General features: G+C 44.2%; 1 long non-coding RNA gene across 1 annotated transcript; it reads right to left on the bottom strand.

The window, feature by feature from the left end:
* Positions 1–8,086: 8,086 nt before the first annotated feature.
* Positions 8,087–15,015, bottom strand: LOC131738013 (uncharacterized). The gene is made up of 3 exons (XR_009329563.1): positions 14,573–15,015; positions 10,211–10,316; positions 8,087–8,396 (listed from the first exon to the last, which is right to left on the bottom strand). It is a non-coding gene; the product is annotated as an uncharacterized LOC131738013 (long non-coding RNA).
* Between the last annotated feature and the right edge of the window lie 5,039 nt (positions 15,016–20,054).

Genomic DNA, 20,054 nt, shown 5'->3' with positions numbered 1-20,054 from the left:
GTCTTACTCGGATAGTGTTGCCTGTTTCTCCAATGTAAATGATTTTGCATGTATCGCATTGTATTGCGTAGATGCAGTTCCTGCTGTTTTGTGTAAAGGTTTGTGGAATGTTGTATGTGATGTCTGTGGATTGGCTCCGGAGGGTGGAAAGTTGTAACATTACTTCCCTTGATTTAAATTCAACACTCCTCACAATATATCCGAGCATCTTGTTGGCCTTTTTTATAGCTTCCCCACATTGTCTAGAGGAAGACATTTCTGAGTCAACATAAACTGGCAGCATACTGACGAATAAATCCGATCTACTAATTGATATAAATTATACCTACAAAATTAATTTTAAATTATTTTTCATTAACATATCCGATCAACTTATTTCCTAGCCTAGGCTCGGTTACATTAGAAACAATGGAACCTCCCATTTAAATTCTAGAGCTTGATCAACTTATTTCCTGGGACAACGGCAAAGGCAGACTCCAAACTGGGCTCTCATCTCATGCATCGATTCAACAATATGTAATCGCAGCTCGGGAAATTTAAGGGCAGAGGATGGATAAATGGATTGATTGTTGCTCCACTACTCCTCACTGTCTGCTACAGCACTGCGCACACTGGATACATGAGGATACAAGTACAGACAATAACTGACAATGTTGATGAACCTGTGCAAGCTGTGACCTGCAGGTTACTGTAGTCATGAATTAACCAGCTGACACTCGCAATGCAAGATGAGCACGTCCACACTGTCAGCTACACGTGAACTAACATGCTGAACTACATAAAGAAATGCTCCAGCCAGCATCCCATTCGTCACGAGAAGCTAGTCCTGATTCTCAGGTACAAACGCCCTCACACAATGTCGAGGGCAGACAGGCAAACTCTGCAGGACACTGTCCCTTAAAAGCGGCTCCAGGGCTCAGAGTCACAGGAGTGAGCCACACTGACCCTGACACTCACCACTACAAGTCACCTCTCCTCAAGAAAGAACCAGAATTGAAACGACTTCTCTTAAGTTCTGGATGTCACTCAGGCACACAGCCACACACTCCAGGAATCTGTCAAAGACAACAATAACGACCAAGCGAATGACATTCTATCAACTGCAGAGCAAACACTGGTCATGGAACGACCTTCAGAAGCATGTCAAACTATCTCATTATTAACAGATTAAAAAAATCAGGGGGGAAATTTTATTTCTGATAAATGTACTTGTTTTAATTAATTTTAAAGTTGCAAATAATCCAATGGAATGTCCTGATTAATTAATGTTTCATGGTATTATTATTTTTGAAATGTTTCTGTTAATCTGTTAATGTGTGTGATTGTTTCTGTATTGCTGCCCTCTTGGTCAGATCTGTCGCCAAAAAGAGATTTTGAATCTTAACGTGACTTCCTGGTTAAATAAAGGTTTTAAAAAAAACAAAAAAACATGATCCAAAATACAGTGACCCTGTGTGGCAGTCACCCACAGTGCAGCACAAACACCCCACATGACAGATCAGTGACCCACAGTGCAGCACAAACACCCCTCATGACAGATCAGTGACCCACAGTGCAGCACAAACACCCCACATGGCAGATCAGTGAAACACAAACACCCCTCATGACAGATCAGTGACCCACAGTGCAGCACAAACACCCCACATGAGAGATCAGTGAAACACAAACACCCCACATGACAGATCAGTGACCCACAGTGCAGCACAAACACCCCACATGACAGATCAGTGAAACACAGTGCAGCACAAACACCCCTCATGACAGATCAGTGACCCACAGTGCAGCACAAACACCCCACATGACAGATCAGTGAAACACAGTGCAGCACAAACACCCCACATGACAGATCAGTGAAACACAGTGCAGCACAAACACCCCTCATGACAGATCAGTGACCCACAGTGCAGCACAAACACCCCACATGACAGATCAGTGACCCACAGTGCAGCACAAACACCCCTCATGACAGATCAGTGACCCACAGTGCAGCACAAACACCCCACATGACAGATCAGTGAAACACAAACACCCCTCATGACAGATCAGTGACCCACAGTGCAGCACAAACACCCCACATGACAGATCAGTGACCCACAGTGCAGCACAAACACCCCACATGACAGATCAGTGAAACACAAACACCCCACATGACAGATCAGTGACCCACAGTGCAGCACAAACACCCCACATGACAGATCAGTGACCCACAGTGCAGCACAAACACCCCTCATGACAGATCAGTGACCCACAGTGCAGCACAAACACCCCACATGACAGATCAGTGACCCACAGTGCAGCACAAACACCCCACATGACAGATCAGTGAAACACAAACACCCCACATGACAGATCAGTGACCCACAGTGCAGCACAAACACCCCACATGACAGATCAGTGAAACACAAACACCCCTCATGACAGATCAGTGACCCACAGTGCAGCACAAACACCCCACATGACAGATCAGTGAAACACAGTGCAGCACAAACACCCCACATGACAGATCAGTGAAACACAGTGCAGCACAAACACCCCTCATGACAGATCAGTGACCCACAGTGCAGCACAAACACCCCACATGACAGATCAGTGACCCACAGTGCAGCACAAACACCCCTCATGACAGATCAGTGACCCACAGTGCAGCACAAACACCCCACATGACAGATCAGTGAAACACAAACACCCCTCATGACAGATCAGTGACCCACAGTGCAGCACAAACACCCCACATGACAGATCAGTGACCCACAGTGCAGCACAAACACCCCACATGACAGATCAGTGAAACACAAACACCCCACATGACAGATCAGTGACCCACAGTGCAGCACAAACACCCCACATGACAGATCAGTGACCCACAGTGCAGCACAAACACCCCTCATGACAGATCAGTGACCCACAGTGCAGCACAAACACCCCACATGACAGATCAGTGACCCACAGTGCAGCACAAACACCCCACATGACAGATCAGTGAAACACAAACACCCCACATGACAGATCAGTGACCCACAGTGCAGCACAAACACCCCACATGACAGATCAGTGAAACACAAACACCCCACATGACAGATCAGTGACCCACAGTGCAGCACAAACACCCCACATGACAGATCAGTGAAACACAGTGCAGCACAAACACCCCTCATGACAGATCAGTGACCCACAGTGCAGCACAAACACCCCACATGACAGATCAGTGAAACACAGTGCAGCACAAACACCCCACATGACAGATCAGTGAAACACAGTGCAGCACAAACACCCCTCATGACAGATCAGTGACCCACAGTGCAGCACAAACACCCCACATGACAGATCAGTGACCCACAGTGCAGCACAAACACCCCACATGACAGATCAGTGACCCACAGTGCAGCACAAACACCCCTCATGACAGATCAGTGACCCACAGTGCAGCACAAACACCCCACATGACAGATCAGTGAAACACAAACACCCCTCATGACAGATCAGTGACCCACAGTGCAGCACAAACACCCCACATGACAGATCAGTGACCCACAGTGCAGCACAAACACCCCTCATGACAGATCAGTGAAACACAGTGCAGCACAAACACCCCTCATGACAGATCAGTGAAACACAAACACCCCTCATGACAGATCAGTGACCCACAGTGCAGCACAAACACCCCACATGACAGATCAGTGACCCACAGTGCAGCACAAACACCCCACATGACAGATCAGTGCAGCACAAACACCCCTCATGACAGATCAGTGACCAACAGTGCAGCACAAACACCCCACATGACAGATCAGTGAAACACAAACACCCCTCATGACAGATCAGTGACCCACAGTGCAGCACAAACACCCCACATGAGAGATCAGTGACCCACAGTGCAGCACAAACACCCCACATGACAGATCAGTGAAACACAAACACCCCACATGACAGATCAGTGACCCACAGTGCAGCACAAACACCCCACATGACAGATCAGTGACCCACAGTGCAGCACAAACACCCCTCATGACAGATCAGTGACCCACAGTGCAGCACAAACACCCCACATGACAGATCAGTGACCCACAGTGCAGCACAAACACCCCACATGACAGATCAGTGACCCACAGTGCAGCACAAACACCCCACATGACAGATCAGTGAAACACAAACACCCCACATGACAGATCAGTGACCCACAGTGCAGCACAAACACCCCACATGACAGATCAGTGACCCACAGTGCAGCACAAACACCCCTCATGACAGATCAGTGACCCACAGTGCAGCACAAACACCCCACATGACAGATCAGTGACCCACAGTGCAGCACAAACACCCCACATGACAGATCAGTGACCCACAGTGCAGCACAAACACCCCTCATGACAGATCAGTGACCCACAGTGCAGCACAAACACCCCACATGACAGATCAGTGAAACACAGTGCAGCACAAACACCCCACATGACAGATCAGTGACCCACAGTGCAGCACAAACACCCCTCATGACAGATCAGTGAAACAGTGCAGCACAAACACCCCACATGACAGATCAGTGACCCACAGTGCAGCACAAACACCCCTCATGACAGATCAGTGACCCACAGTGCAGCACAAACACCCCACATGACAGATCAGTGACCCACAGTGCAGCACAAACACCCCACATGACAGATCAGTGAAACACAAACACCCCACATGACAGATCAGTGACCCACAGTGCAGCACAAACACCCCACATGACAGATCAGTGAAACACAAACACCCCACATGACAGATCAGTGACCCACAGTGCAGCACAAACACCCCACATGACAGATCAGTGAAACACAGTGCAGCACAAACACCCCTCATGACAGATCAGTGACCCACAGTGCAGCACAAACACCCCACATGACAGATCAGTGAAACACAGTGCAGCACAAACACCCCACATGACAGATCAGTGAAACACAGTGCAGCACAAACACCCCTCATGACAGATCAGTGACCCACAGTGCAGCACAAACACCCCACATGACAGATCAGTGACCCACAGTGCAGCACAAACACCCCACATGACAGATCAGTGACCCACAGTGCAGCACAAACACCCCTCATGACAGATCAGTGAAACACAGTGCAGCACAAACACCCCTCATGACAGATCAGTGAAACACAAACACCCCTCATGACAGATCAGTGACCCACAGTGCAGCACAAACACCCCACATGACAGATCAGTGACCCACAGTGCAGCACAAACACCCCACATGACAGATCAGTGCAGCACAAACACCCCTCATGACAGATCAGTGACCAACAGTGCAGCACAAACACCCCACATGACAGATCAGTGAAACACAAACACCCCTCATGACAGATCAGTGACCCACAGTGCAGCACAAACACCCCACATGACAGATCAGTGACCCACAGTGCAGCACAAACACCCCACATGACAGATCAGTGAAACACAAACACCCCACATGACAGATCAGTGACCCACAGTGCAGCACAAACACCCCTCATGACAGATCAGTGACCCACAGTGCAGCACAAACACCCCACATGACAGATCAGTGACCCACAGTGCAGCACAAACACCCCACATGACAGATCAGTGACCCACAGTGCAGCACAAACACCCCACATGACAGATCAGTGAAACACAAACACCCCACATGACAGATCAGTGACCCACAGTGCAGCACAAACACCCCACATGACAGATCAGTGACCCACAGTGCAGCACAAACACCCCTCATGACAGATCAGTGACCCACAGTGCAGCACAAACACCCCACATGACAGATCAGTGACCCACAGTGCAGCACAAACACCCCACATGACAGATCAGTGACCCACAGTGCAGCACAAACACCCCTCATGACAGATCAGTGACCCACAGTGCAGCACAAACACCCCACATGACAGATCAGTGAAACACAGTGCAGCACAAACACCCCACATGACAGATCAGTGACCCACAGTGCAGCACAAACACCCCTCATGACAGATCAGTGAAACAGTGCAGCACAAACACCCCACATGACAGATCAGTGACCCACAGTGCAGCACAAACACCCCTCATGACAGATCAGTGACCCACAGTGCAGCACAAACACCCCACATGACAGATCAGTGACCCACAGTGCAGCACAAACACCCCACATGACAGATCAGTGAAACACAAACACCCCACATGACAGATCAGTGACCCACAGTGCAGCACAAACACCCCACATGACAGATCAGTGAAACACAAACACCCCACATGACAGATCAGTGACCCACAGTGCAGCACAAACACCCCACATGACAGATCAGTGAAACACAGTGCAGCACAAACACCCCTCATGACAGATCAGTGACCCACAGTGCAGCACAAACACCCCACATGACAGATCAGTGAAACACAGTGCAGCACAAACACCCCACATGACAGATCAGTGAAACACAGTGCAGCACAAACACCCCTCATGACAGATCAGTGACCCACAGTGCAGCACAAACACCCCACATGACAGATCAGTGACCCACAGTGCAGCACAAACACCCCACATGACAGATCAGTGACCCACAGTGCAGCACAAACACCCCACATGACAGATCAGTGACCCACAGTGCAGCACAAACACCCCTCATGACAAATCAGTGACCCACAGTGCAGCACAAACACCCCACATGACAGATCAGTGAAACACAGTGCAGCACAAACACCCCACATGACAGATCAGTGACCCACAGTGCAGCACAAACACCCCTCATGACAGATCAGTGAAACAGTGCAGCACAAACACCCCTCATGTCAGATCAGTGAAACGCTGATGTACAGGTAAGTAAGCTGGGCTGAGTTGAGTGGGGGACGGAGGGGGGTGATGCTGGGACACCAGAATCACCGTCGAGCCCTCTTGAGGTGTCGTGGGCTAGTCGACGAAACACTGAGGATGGAAGGTGCCCACTTGAAAACCTCAGAGATGTACCCTACTTAGCTCAATCCAGACGGTTGTCATGCTGATGCGCTGGGGAGGCCGCACTATGGTTGATCCCCGGAGCCAGCATCGCAGCCGTTGTGTGTGCTGATGCGCCAGGGAGGCAAAATAAGCTGATCCCTGGAGCCAGCATTACACTTCAGCCATTAACACCAGACAGAAGGATATCTACATCATCATATGGAAGGAAACGTAAATGGATGGAGACACATATGGATCACATTAGTTTACTGTAAAGCTACGTCTTAGTTGGTGCTTATCTTGGTGAGAGCCGAGTTCAAATCAGCATGAAGTTTTAACATCTACTCTCGTGTAATGGAAATCATAAGTTTTAGAATAAAAATAGCATTATTCCCTCACATGGCTCATCTTGACCACTAGAGGTCTCCTGAAACATGGTCAGCCAGGATAATGAATGTTCAAGTCATTGTTTATGGAGTAATGGGTGGTTTTGTTGTCTAATTAAATCCACCTGTATTATCAAATCATGCAAACTAAACAATTTACATTATGAAAAGTGGAGTTCACTATCTTAAGCCAAGTCTTCCAACTTGATGCATTCAAAACTTCACCTAAAAATAACATACAAGATCACTGTGCAATCTCCCCTACAGTGCAGCGTGCTTTAAATGAACAAGCATGCCCTGTGAATGCCAGCAGTGTCTCCCCTGCAGTGCAGCATGCTTTAAATGAACAAGCATGCCCTGTGAATGCCAGCGGTGTCTCCCCTACAGTGCAGCGTGCTTTAAATGAACAAGCATGCCCTGTGAATGCCAGCGGTGTCTCCCCTGCAGTGCAGCATGCTTTAAATGAACAAGCATGCCCTGTGAATGCCAGCGGTGTCTCCCCTACAGTGCAGCATGCTTTAAATGAACAAGCATGCCCTGTGAATGCCAGCGGTGTCTCCCCTACAGTGCAGCGTGCTTTAAATGAACAAGCATGCCCTGTGAATGCCAGCGGTGTCTCCCCTGCAGTGCAGCATGCTTTAAATGAACAAGCATGCCCTGTGAATGCCAGCGGTGTCTCCCCTACAGTGCAGCATGCTTTAAATGAACAAGCATGCCCTGTGAATGCCAGCGGTGTCTCCCCTACAGTGCAGCATGCTTTAAATGAACAAGCATGCCCTGTGAATGCCAGCGGTGTCTCCCCTGCAGTGCAGCATGCTTTAAATGAACAAGCATGCCCTGTGAATGCCAGCGGTGTCTCCCCTACAGTGCAGCGTGCGTACAATCAGTTGCATCACAGTACAGTAGATCACTCACATTACAAGACAAATCCACAAACAGCAGCCTTCAGAGAGTCCCTCCACTGCGATGACTTTGTTATTTCACATGCAGACACGGTGCTGTCTCCCACTCCTGCTCACAACGGCAAAACCAAAACCACATGAAAAGGATACTTCTCTCATCAGGCCCCATATTCAAAGTGTCACTTCATCACCTAAAATTAAAAAAAAAATTAAACAATCTATAAATGCTTTCAGCCTAGTTGGACATTATATACAACTTTACCTGTCCCACAAGTGTCCCCCAAAAAATACATAGCATGCACCCCAAGTTGAAAGAGGCAGCATTAACCCAGTCCCTGACCACATTCCGGCGCCTCCTTAAGACTCACCTCTTCAAACAGCACCTGTAGAACTCCTCTGTTGTATCCTGGGACACTATCACCCTTCATTTAAATATGCTTTATTTTGCTCTTATCTGCCCCCTATTTTACTGCATTTAATCCTGTACCTCAGAATATTGTAATCTCCCAAGTGTTTAATCTGTAGTATTTTGTACTTAATCATATCCTGATGTAACTATCACTACTTAATCATATCCTGATGTAACTTTCACTATTATCTGCTGTATTATTGAATTGTGGTTTGTCACACTTGAGAATTATTGTATTTCTTGTTCTTATTGTATGACTTATATTGTAACACTTGAATGTATTTGTATTTGCTTGCGATTGTAAGTCGCCCTGGATAAGGGCGTCTGCTAAGAAATAAATAAATAATAATAATAATAATAATAATCCTTACAATAGTTGCAGGGAAGAACAACTTCTGCATTAATTAACTGCATTGAAATCAAGACAATCACGGCTATATAAAGAATCATTAAATACAATCACAAGTGTTACTAACTACCTTAACAAACAGTTACTCCGGGTTCAAATACAGTCAGCACTCTTTATTGCCACTCAATATTATTTTGAAAATATCACTTGCCAAAAGAGACGACATGTGGCACTGTAATACAGAACATACTTTTAAATCCGGTGTGCATTGTAGCAGTGTGTGTGTGTGTGTTTATTGTGTTCAGGTTACCTTGTGTAGCTGCTCGGGACTCTCACTGTGTGTGTGTGTGTGTGTGTGTGTGTGTGTAGCAGTGTGTGTGTTTATTGTGTTCAGGTTACCTTGTGTAGCTGCTCCAGACTCTCACTGTGTGTGTGTGTGTGTGTGTGTGTGTGTAGCAGTGTGTGTGTTTATTGTGTTCAGGTTACCTTGTGTAGCTGCTCCAGACTCTCACTGTGTGTGTGTGTGTGTGTGTGTGTGTGTGTGTGTGTGTTTATTGTGTTCAGGTTACCTTGTGTAGCTGCTGCAGACTCTCACTGTGTGTGTGTGTGTGTGTGTGTGTGTGTTTATTGTGTTCAGGTTACCTTGTGTAGCTGCTCCAGACTCTCACTGTGTGTGTGTGTGTGTGTGTGTGTATATAGCAGTGTGTGTTTATTGTGTTCAGGTTACCTTGTGTAGCTGCTCCAGTCTCTCACTGTGTCTGTGTGTGTGTGTGTGTGTGTGTATATAGCAGTGTGTGTGTCTACTGTGTTCAGGTTACCTTGTGTTGCTGCTCCAGACTCTCACTGTGTCTGTGTGTGTGTGTGTGTGTTTATTGTGTTCAGGTTAGCTTGTGTAGCTGCTCCAGACTCTCACTGTGTGTCTGTGTGTGTGTGTGTGTATATAGCAGTGTGTGCGTTTATTGTGTTCAGGTTAGCTTGTGTAGCTGCTCCAGACTCTCACTGTGTGTGTGTGTGTGTGTGTGTGTCTGTGTGTATAGCAGTGTGTGTGTTTATTGTGTTCAGGTTACCTTGTGTAGCTGCTCCAGACTCTCACTGCGTCTGCAGGGCTGAAGTGTTTGTTCAGAAGAGCAGGCAGGCTGTGCCACACTGACCCGGGGTGAGGCGAGGCGTGAGAGGAGGGGTGAGGTGAGGGGCGAGATGAGGGGTGATCTGTGCTGTGCTGTGCTGTGCTGTGCTGTTCAGCCTACCTGCCAGCGCCTTGCCTTTGTAGAGGAGTCCCTGTTGATTGACAGGTATGTTGAGCCTGTCAGAGACCAGACTCCAGACTGTGGAGACCTTCTCATCCTCACAGACCTGTCAAGAGGCAAGAACACACAGACACACAGTGAGGGGACGAGCATTAAAACACTGAAACCACATCTTCATCCTCACCGGACAGGCGAGAGACAACACACACACACACACACACACACACACACACACACACACACACACACACACACAGTATCAGAGCAATCTAGCGAGGGGACGGTCGAGTATTGTCAAGAGCAAAAACACACTTTCATAAAAATTGCTGCTTTTGTATTATTATGGTCTGTATGTGTGGCATGCTATAGAAATGTATTGTGGTTTGTTCTTTTTTTGTGCTCTGTACTGTACAGTGCTTTGTGAAACGCTTGTACAAAAATCGCTATATAAATGCAATAAATAAATAAATAAATAAATACACTGGAAGTGCTTCACATTGTCACAGACCAGTATTATGAACTTGCTCTTGGTCTACAGCCATAATATTGTGTGAGAATTATTTCTCAGTCTCACAGATGAACCGACATTTAATGCAAGGGCCGAAAACAATATGTCAATTTAAACACAATAGCAACACTGAGGTGAAGATACAAGCCCAACACATTTCTCTTAGAGGTAGTCGAGCAAAGCAAGAGGCGAGGACGGACACATCTGCTGGAAACGCATGGATTTGAATTTGTTTCCAGGTTCATTTCAACACACAGCCCTACACGCGTGAGACACTCTAGCCTGCATGTATTCCGCTCACGTGTGCAGGAGTGACGGCAGGCGCAAGAACGCTGTGTGTTGTGTGTGGAGAGAGTTCGGGTGCGTTCACGACACGCAGACTTCCGTCATTCTGCGCAGAATCCGCACAGAATCGGAGCAAGTAGCCAAGGAATTTTCGGAATCTTTGCAGAATCTGCGCAGACTTAACAAAGTCTGCCTCTCGTGAACGCACCCCCTGTATTCTTAAATCGTGGGTCACGTGATTACGAGGCACACACTGACAAACCCCACACATTGTGTTTTTTCAGTTTATATCTTGTTAAAACAGAAAACTATGTTAATTAAAACAATAAACTCCACACAAATACATAAACAACACAGTGAATTCCAATCAGAAATTACAGTTTAAGTGACTAATGTAATCGACCACCATGGATCCCAAAATGATCCAATACATTTCAATGCTGCAGGGAACAAGAACAACAATAAAAACAGCGACGCCACTCCTTCACAACTCGTGTGCAGCGAACACCCAACAATAAAAAGAAATTAACACACACCCGGTGATATTAAAACCATGAAGAGGCAACAACCTCGTGTGTGCACAATAAAGCATTAGCGGGGGCAATCAGATAAATCATCCATAGCAAAAAACAACACAGCAACATTAATTTGCGGTCCATTGTCGGACTGGGTCCGACATTGCAATTATTCCTCACAGGTCCTTTCTCAGACTGGGTCCGACATCATTATAGCAACGCAATAAACGGATGTTTAGTCGTTTTTTCTCCGGAAAAAGCCGAGAAAACCATTCAATTGCCGAGTGGGAGCGACAGGAGCCGAGACAAGTCGAAAAAAAAAAGGCGTATCTCATGAATAGTCATATATGGTATCAGGTATCAGATAACGGGGCGTTCATAGTAAACAAGCTGGCTGAGTGCGTCAGCGCACAGAGACTATCATGGACATTTGTAGAGCTTTTTTCAGATGTTATTGTAATAAAATAATGACTTGGATCGCATTATTGAGGAGTTTGGTGATAAAACGAGTGATCCGGAGATGATCGATCGGTATGTACGACTATTATTATTATTATTATTATTATTATTATTATTATTATTATTATTATTATTTCTTACATAGGTAAACGCTATAGCAAACGAAAGGGTGGGGCGGGGCTGGAGATGCCTAGTGAGTGCTTTGTTGATATGCAGGGCCATTTAAACCCGTTTGACTGAAAAAAAATACTTTTAAACAGCGCGTCTAAAATGAACTGCGCGTGTGAAAACCTGACGTGCCTGTTGCGCACTTAATAAATGGACTGCAAAGGGTTAAAACAAACACAGAAAACGGAGGCTGGCGCGCTGTCGATTATGACAAACAAAAAGGATGAGATGAAGCCGTACAGCCAAAACACAAGCCCCTTAAACAGGTGTAAATAACAATACGGTTTTGTTTTACCTGAGGAGAATCCTCCTATTGCGATGTGAAACTCCAGGCAAGCATGGGGGCGGACATTCTGTGAAGCGCGCATGCTGACGTAGGCTTTGTTATGACCGTGAACGCGCCTGATGGAAGTCTGTGGGGACCCTGCTTTCACTGCTCGTGCTGTGCCCTGTAGCTCAATATGCAGGGGTTATTTTTTTATATTAAAAAAGCCGTTTTGTGGCTTTCCAAAGACGTATCATGCGTCTGGATCGGATGTTCGTAGACAAAATGATAATTGTTTACATTTGGTCAAATACAAGATTGCATGTAGTTTCCGAACATCTCCCCCTGGTGGTTAATTGCGGTGTTTACGGCAGAATAATTCAATGGATTTCTCCATATCCCGTATATTTTCATATTACCCATAATTCAATTTGTGACACTTAACTGGAAAGGTACATATATTTAAAATTAAATATATATTTTTAATAATTAAAATTGTATAAAACATTGAACATATATTATCCACAAACGCCGTTTTGGTAACAATATAATATTTGAACTTATTTTAATATATAAATTAATGGGTAGTAACCCTAAATTGAATTTTACTTGGTTATACGAATTATAAATAGCTATTGGAATGACGTAATTAGCATATATCCCAATTATCCTGAATTGTAAAATACTGATTTGTGAGGAATAAATGAAAAGTTATGTGTAATATATATATATAGATATATATTTTTTAATTTCAAAGAATTAAATTGTATAAAACATTAACCATATAATCCTCAATGACCACTTTGGTGACAATATAATATTTTTTATCATTTTAAGATAGAAATATACTGTAATAAAATCAAACCACAAATAGACTTTGGACTAATTATATGAGTTATAAATAACAATTGAACTCTTTATATATTATATAGCAAGAGCTGTGTGGCTTGAGCTAGTGATTGTGCTTGGTATGAGTGAAGTGGCTGAGATGAACGTGTGTGAGTAAATACAGTGCTGAGAAAGAAGGCTGACTGGAGAGAGAGAGAGATGGGAGCCCCCCAGGAAAGGAAAGGGGGGGTGGGTGGAGAGATGGGAAGAAGAGAGAGGGACAATGTGGAGGGGCGCGGAGGATGAAGAGGGGCAAAGACGAGCCACGCGCGTCAAAAAGGCCAGCGCGCGCTGGTCTTTTTGACGCGCGTGGCTCGTCTTTGCCCCTCTTCATCCTCCGCGCCCCTCCACATTGGACATAGACCACCCCCCCCGACCACTGCCTCTTGACCCATGACCATTCACTTATGAGCCCTTCAACCTTTTAGGATATACATTTTATTTTCTTTTATACATTTTAACCCTTTAGACCCCTGAATAATTAAAGAACCCTTTTGGAGATTCCTTGAAATTTTTGCAAAAAACAGATTTCACTTGACTTATTGAAATAACTGTCTTGGAAATTCTATTGAAAGGAAGAGAGACTGTAGATTCTCAAACAGCAAGCTTTATTAAGATTTGCAAACCTGGAACCTGTCACAACACTCAGTGCAGAGTCAGTTTGAGAACAAGCCCACATAACACTGCCAAACTTGGATATTTATAGGTACCTCCACAAACTGTCTATGTGACAGTTGGGCATGTAGCAACTTGAGCAAAACTCTTGCATACAGAGGAGACAGAGACCATATTTTTAGTAGAACAGACAGTCAAAAGGGTGGCTCAAAATTATCTTCATGACTCATAACTTCTACTTTTGCAATTGGTTGCCACATTGTAACGGTTTGAAACTAAAAGCTTCAGCCAACAGCGAATAAAACAAAAAAAAAACGAGGGTCCTCAATTAACAAATTTAATGCCACACACACCAGTAAACTACACACAAGTGAATCGCAAATGATTTAAGACAAGCCCACAAATAGTAGAGGGTAAAGCAACAAACAATTTTAAAGTCTGGCAAGGAAATAAAGATATGAAATAGCGAATTACTAATATAGTAAAAAAAACTTATAAATGTATAAGTTATATATATATATAACAAAAATTATCACACACATATCACTCATGCAAAACAATGTCCCGAACAAATCAAGCCCAAAAAACAATCCAAGTAATCCAACCGAGCAAAAAAGAAACAAATGCAAAAAATGGAAACAACCCCAGAATGATCTCACCTGACTGTTTGTTTGTTTGTTGATGCTTATTCTGTAGTTCCAGTGGCAGTCCAACAGCAACAAGTTGTCCAAGAGATGCTCCAAGGTAGGTATAGTTCTTATTTAATATAATTTTCTTGTAAATAAAATCCTGAAAGTCAACTGGAACCCATTCAGAACCTGCACACAAACCACACCGCCATACACAAAATGGAGGAACCCAGAACACAAAACCTGCCTCCCTTCAACCCTCTACCTGTTTAAAAAAGAACAAAGGCTCATGGGAGTTCAGCCTTCTTAAAGGGGAATCCTTAATTAAATAGATACAATAATTAAGAAGTTACCTGGCCAGGCATTTTAACTAAAGGGAGTGTTTATTTAAACACTTGTGTGGCTAGTGCCACAACATGTTAGCGTTCACATTTAGAAGACAGGATGCTTGGTGCTATCTGTGGATACCCCTCTTGCTGACAGCGGCATTATTCTGCACGCAGCTATTTGTTGCAAACATAAGATACAGAGTAGAAAAATACAAACAGTTACAGAGTGCTACAATACAAGTTATTACATTAAAATATGTGTTCTTAACATTGTCTAGAATACCTTGTTTTGTGAATTTTCTACCACATAACCATAAATGAAAAACTTTGACAAATCTTTCACTACACATTTTCTTTGTTTTGAACAGGTCAAATTATTGTTTCAAATAACACAAAATTGAAAGTTTTCTAAAATAAAACCTGTTGTTTTACTGCAACAAATTTAAGCCGATATAAAGAAATGCAAGAAAAAAACCTGTTTAACACTAAAACCACAGAGACATCGGACAACATACAACCACTGAAGCTGCAAAATATGTGTCTATTTATTTACAAAAACATCACATATATAAAAACATGACAATCAAATCAAATAAACTCTATGCGATGTTGGTTATTATTATTATTATTATTATTATTATTATTATTATTTATTTCTTAGCAGGCCCTTATCCAGGGCGACTTACAATCGTAAGCAAATACATTTCAAGTGTTACAATATAAGTAATACAATAAGAGCAAGAAATACAAAAACTTTTGTTCAAGTGTGACAAACCACAATTCAATAATACAGCAGATAATAGTGATAGTTACATCAGGATATGATTAAATAGTGATAGTTACATCAGGATGTGATTAAATACAAAGTACTACAGGTTAAACACTTGGCAGATTACAGTATTCTGAAGTACAGGATTAAATGCAGTAAAATAGGGGGCAGATAAGAGCAGAATAAAGCACATTTACATGAAGGGTGATAGTGACCCAGGATACAAGCAGAGGAGTTCTACAGGTGCTGTTTGAAGAGGTGAGTCTTAAGGAGGTGCCAGAATGTGGTCAGGGACTGGGCAGTCCTGACATCTGTAGGAAGTTCATTCCACCACTGCGGAGCAAGGGTGGAGAAGGAGCGGGCTCTGGAGACAGGGGAGTGTAGCGGAGGTAGAGCTAGTCTTCTAGTGCAGGCGGAGCGGAGAGGTCGAGTGGGGGTGTAGGGTTAGGGTTAGGGTTAGGGGTTAAGGGTCAGGGGTTCGGGTTAGGGTTAGGGTTAGGGTTAGGGTTAGGGTTAGGGTTAGGTAGGGTTAGGGTTAGGGTTAGGGTTAGGGTTAGGGTTAGGGTTAGGGTTAGGGTTAGGTAGGAACTTTGTTTCCCTGAGAACTCCACACTTGGTTGGTTTTTCAGGGAAAGAAAGATGCACTGGCCATCTGGCTCTTTTTGGATTTCTTTCTTTGTTTTTTTTGTTGTTTTGGAGCTCCTTTTCTAGTGTAGGTCTATCGTGGATTTTCTAATGTTCAGGCCTAGCGGGAAAGTTGTTTGTAGTTTGTTGATCCAGTCTTTTTCTCTCCATTTCCTTTCTCCGATTGTCCAGTTCTGGTTCCTCTCCAGCCCTGTAATTTTCAGAGATTCCAAGTTGTGTTGTAGAAAGTGTGCTACTAGAGGTGTTTGTGATTCTTTTTTGTGTTTGATATTATAGATGTGTTGTGTTAGTCTTACTCGGATAGTGTTGCCTGTTTCTCCAATGTAAATGATTTTGCATGTATCGCATTGTATTGCGTAGATGCAGTTCCTGCTGTTTTGTGTAAAGGTTTGTGGAATGTTGTATGTGATGCCTGTGGATTGGCTCCGGAGGGAGGAAAGTTGCTTGAAGTGTCGTGATGCTTTTGTTGGTTTGCGATTAAGTGAAGGCAGTTTACTGGACACTAAATAGTTGGTCAAGTTTTTGTTTTTTCTGTAGGCTGAGATGATCTTGTGTCCTGTAAGAAGGTTGGTGTCTTGTAATTTGTTGGTTAGGTTTTGTTTTATCTGTGAATTAGCTGCCACACTAAAATGTGAGTAGGTAGTTATGAGTGGAATAATCTTTTTGTTGTCTCTAGGCTTTTGTTCTAAGAAGGTTTTCCTTATTCCTCTGAGGAAGGAACGGGAGTACCCCCTTTGTCTGAGTGCTGTGAATAAAACTTTGGTAGCTGCCTGGAAGTCAGTATGTTGTGTGCAAATTCTGTGGAATCTGAGTAGTTGTGATTTTATTAAACCTCTAAACGTGTGTTTAGGGTGATAGCTGGTTTTGTGTAGTAGAGTGTGTGTGTCAGTTTCTTTAAAATATACTTTTGTGTCTAGTTGGTGTGTTTGTGAAAAATGTGGTCCTTTGTAAGTGGTGGTGTCTAAAAAGTTTACTTTGCTGTTATGTGTGGTGTATTTTACCTTGATGGACTGGTGGTGTGTGTTAAGTAACGAGATGAAATGTGTAAATTCCTCCATGCTATGTGTCCAAGTGCCCCAAATGTCATCTAGGTACCTGAAATAGTGAGTTGGTCTGTGTGGGCATCTGGGGAGGATTGTTTCTTCCCAATCGGCCATGTAGATGTTAGCATATGATGGAGCAAAGCGTTTCCCCATCGCTGTTCCTTTGGTTTGGAGGTAGAATTGGTTGTCGAATTCAAAGTCGTTTTTCCTTAAGCTGATTTCCAGGAGTTTGATCAGTTCCTCGTCTGGTCTGGTTGGATCCGGATTTAGATTTAGACATTTCCTGATAGCTGCAATGCCTGCGTTGGTCTCTATGTTTGTGTACAAGCTGTCTATATCTATTGTGAAGAGAAAAGCTGTTTCTGGTAGTTTGAGTGTTTTAATTTTGTCTATGAAGTCATATGTGTCTTTAAGGTAGCTAGTGTGTTTGGTGGATAGGGGGTTTAAAAAGTGGTCTATGTATTCTGCAATTCTATATGATTCACTGTTGCAATCCGATACTATCGGTCTGCCTGGTGGTATGGTGTGTGGGATAGTCCATGTGTCTGGTGATTTGTGTATTTTTGGTAGCATGTAAAAAATGCGTGCTCTGGGTGTGTCTGCCCCCTTGAGATAGTGTGCCTGTTTTCTACTAATTATTTTGTGGTCTGTTAGTGTTTGTATTATTGTGTTAATTTCCTGAGCAGAATCAAGATAAATTGGTGCGTCTAATTTCCTGTAGTGTTCTTGATTATTTAGTTGTCTGTTGGCTTCAAAGATGTAGTCTTCTCTATCCATTATTACTATTGAACTTCCCTTGTCTGCTGGTTTGAAAATGATGTCGGTATGTTTTTGTAATTCCTTAAGTGCAATCCTTTCTGGTGCTGTTAGGTTGTCTTCTGTTCTGTAGTTACCTGGGTTCAGGCTGTGTATTGTTTTTAGATCTTCAAGAATAATCTCTGTGATTTCCTGTGGAACTTGGTTGTTATTTGGTTCCCAGTTGGATTTGGGTAGGAAGGGTATGTGATTTGAGTCTCCTTCCTCTTCAAAGAAGGTTGCGATTTTTAGCCTCCTATGGTAGTCTTGTGTTTCTGCTCGCAGTGTCTGCTTCTGTTTTGCTTCAGTTTGCGGTGTGGGTATGAAGGAGAGGCCTTTGCTCAAAAGGCTGTTTTGACTCTCTGTTGGTGTGAAGTATTTACATAGATTGACTATGTTGGATGCCCCCTCCCTGGAGATATTTGGGCTTGTGGGGTCTCCTAGTTTAAATGCTGGCACCAGTGCTGGAGCATATCTTTGGCTGTGTTGGTTGTCCAGTGGATGTTGTCTCCGCCAGCTTGAAATTTCTCAGTTGGTAATAGCGGTATGTGTGGTAGGTTGGCTGAGATGAATCCGTTTAGTTCTTCCAAGTTCCGTTGGGCCTGCATGTCTAGTGCTCGTGAGAAGTTCACCAGTGGCACTTTGATTTCTGCAGTTGGGAAGGTTGTCTTTGCTGACCTGTACATCCTTTGTAGGTTTTTGATAGCTGTCTCTTTGACTTTCTGGTCCTTGTTGTTGATTCCGAATGATAGGATCACTTTGGTCACTCCTCTATCTGTTTTGGCTTTGTCCAGAAGGTTGGCTGCATGTAGGAATTTTGCTCCGGGGTAGCTTTCAATCTGTATTTGGCTCTGGGTGTGATCCGGGATTCTGTGGAGATTGGAGTCCCCAATGATGAGAATGTTCTTGTTAGTTTGCAGGCTCCAGTCTATGTTCTTTTTGTCCGTGTTGATGTGTCTGTGAACCTGGTAGGTTCTCCTGGGCAGTGTTGCTGGACTGTTGCTGAGTCGTCGGTTCTCTGGTAGTCTCTGGGTCGGGGTGTGGTGTGGGTTAGGGTTAGAGGTGGGGGTGCAGCGGGGGTAGGGGTTGGGGATGGACGTGCGGTTAGGGTTGCGGTTAGATTTGGGGTTGGGGTTAGGGTTAGGGTTAGGGTTAGGGTTAGGGTTAGGGTTAGGGTTAGGGATTAGGGTTAGGGTTAGGGTTAGGGTTAGGGTTAGGGTTAGGGTTAGGGTTAGGGTTAGGGTGAGGTAGGAACTTTGTTTCCCTGAGAACTCCACACTTGGTTGGTTTTTCAGGGAAAGAAAGATGCACTGGCCATCTGGCTCTTTTTGGATTTCTTTCTTTGTTTTTTTTGGTTTGGAGCTCCTTTTCTAGTGTAGGTCTATCGTGGATTTTCTAATGTTCAGGCCTTGCGGGAAAGTTGTTTGTAGTTTGTTGATCCAGTCTTTTTCTCTCCATTTCCTTTCTCCGATTGTCCAGTTCTGGTTCCTCTCCAGCCCTGTAATTCTCAGAGATTCCAAGTTGTGTTGTAGAAAGTGTGCTACTAGAGGTGTTTGTGATTCTTTTTTGTGTTTGATATTATAGATGTGTTGTGTTAGTCTTACTCGGATAGTGTTGCCTGTTTCTCCAATGTAAATGATTTTGCATGTATCGCATTGTATTGCGTAGATGCAGTTCCTGCTGTTTTGTGTAAAGGTTTGTGGAATGTTGTATGTGATGCCTGTGGATTGGCTCCGGAGGGAGGAAAGTTGCTTGAAGTGTCGTGATGCTTTTGTTGGTTTGCGATTAAGTGAAGGCAGTTTACTGGACACTAAATAGTTGGTCAAGTTTTTGTTTTTTCTGTAGGCTGAGATGATCTTGTGTCCTGTAAGAAGGTTGGTGTCTTGTAATTTGTTGGTTAGGTTTTGTTTTATCTGTGAATTAGCTGCCAC

This window comes from Acipenser ruthenus, chromosome 9, assembly GCF_902713425.1.
Source record: "Acipenser ruthenus chromosome 9, fAciRut3.2 maternal haplotype, whole genome shotgun sequence".
Taxonomy (NCBI): domain Eukaryota; kingdom Metazoa; phylum Chordata; class Actinopteri; order Acipenseriformes; family Acipenseridae; genus Acipenser; species Acipenser ruthenus.
Note: the sequence above shows the minus strand (reverse complement) of the source record. Positions and strands in the feature narration are given on the sequence as shown.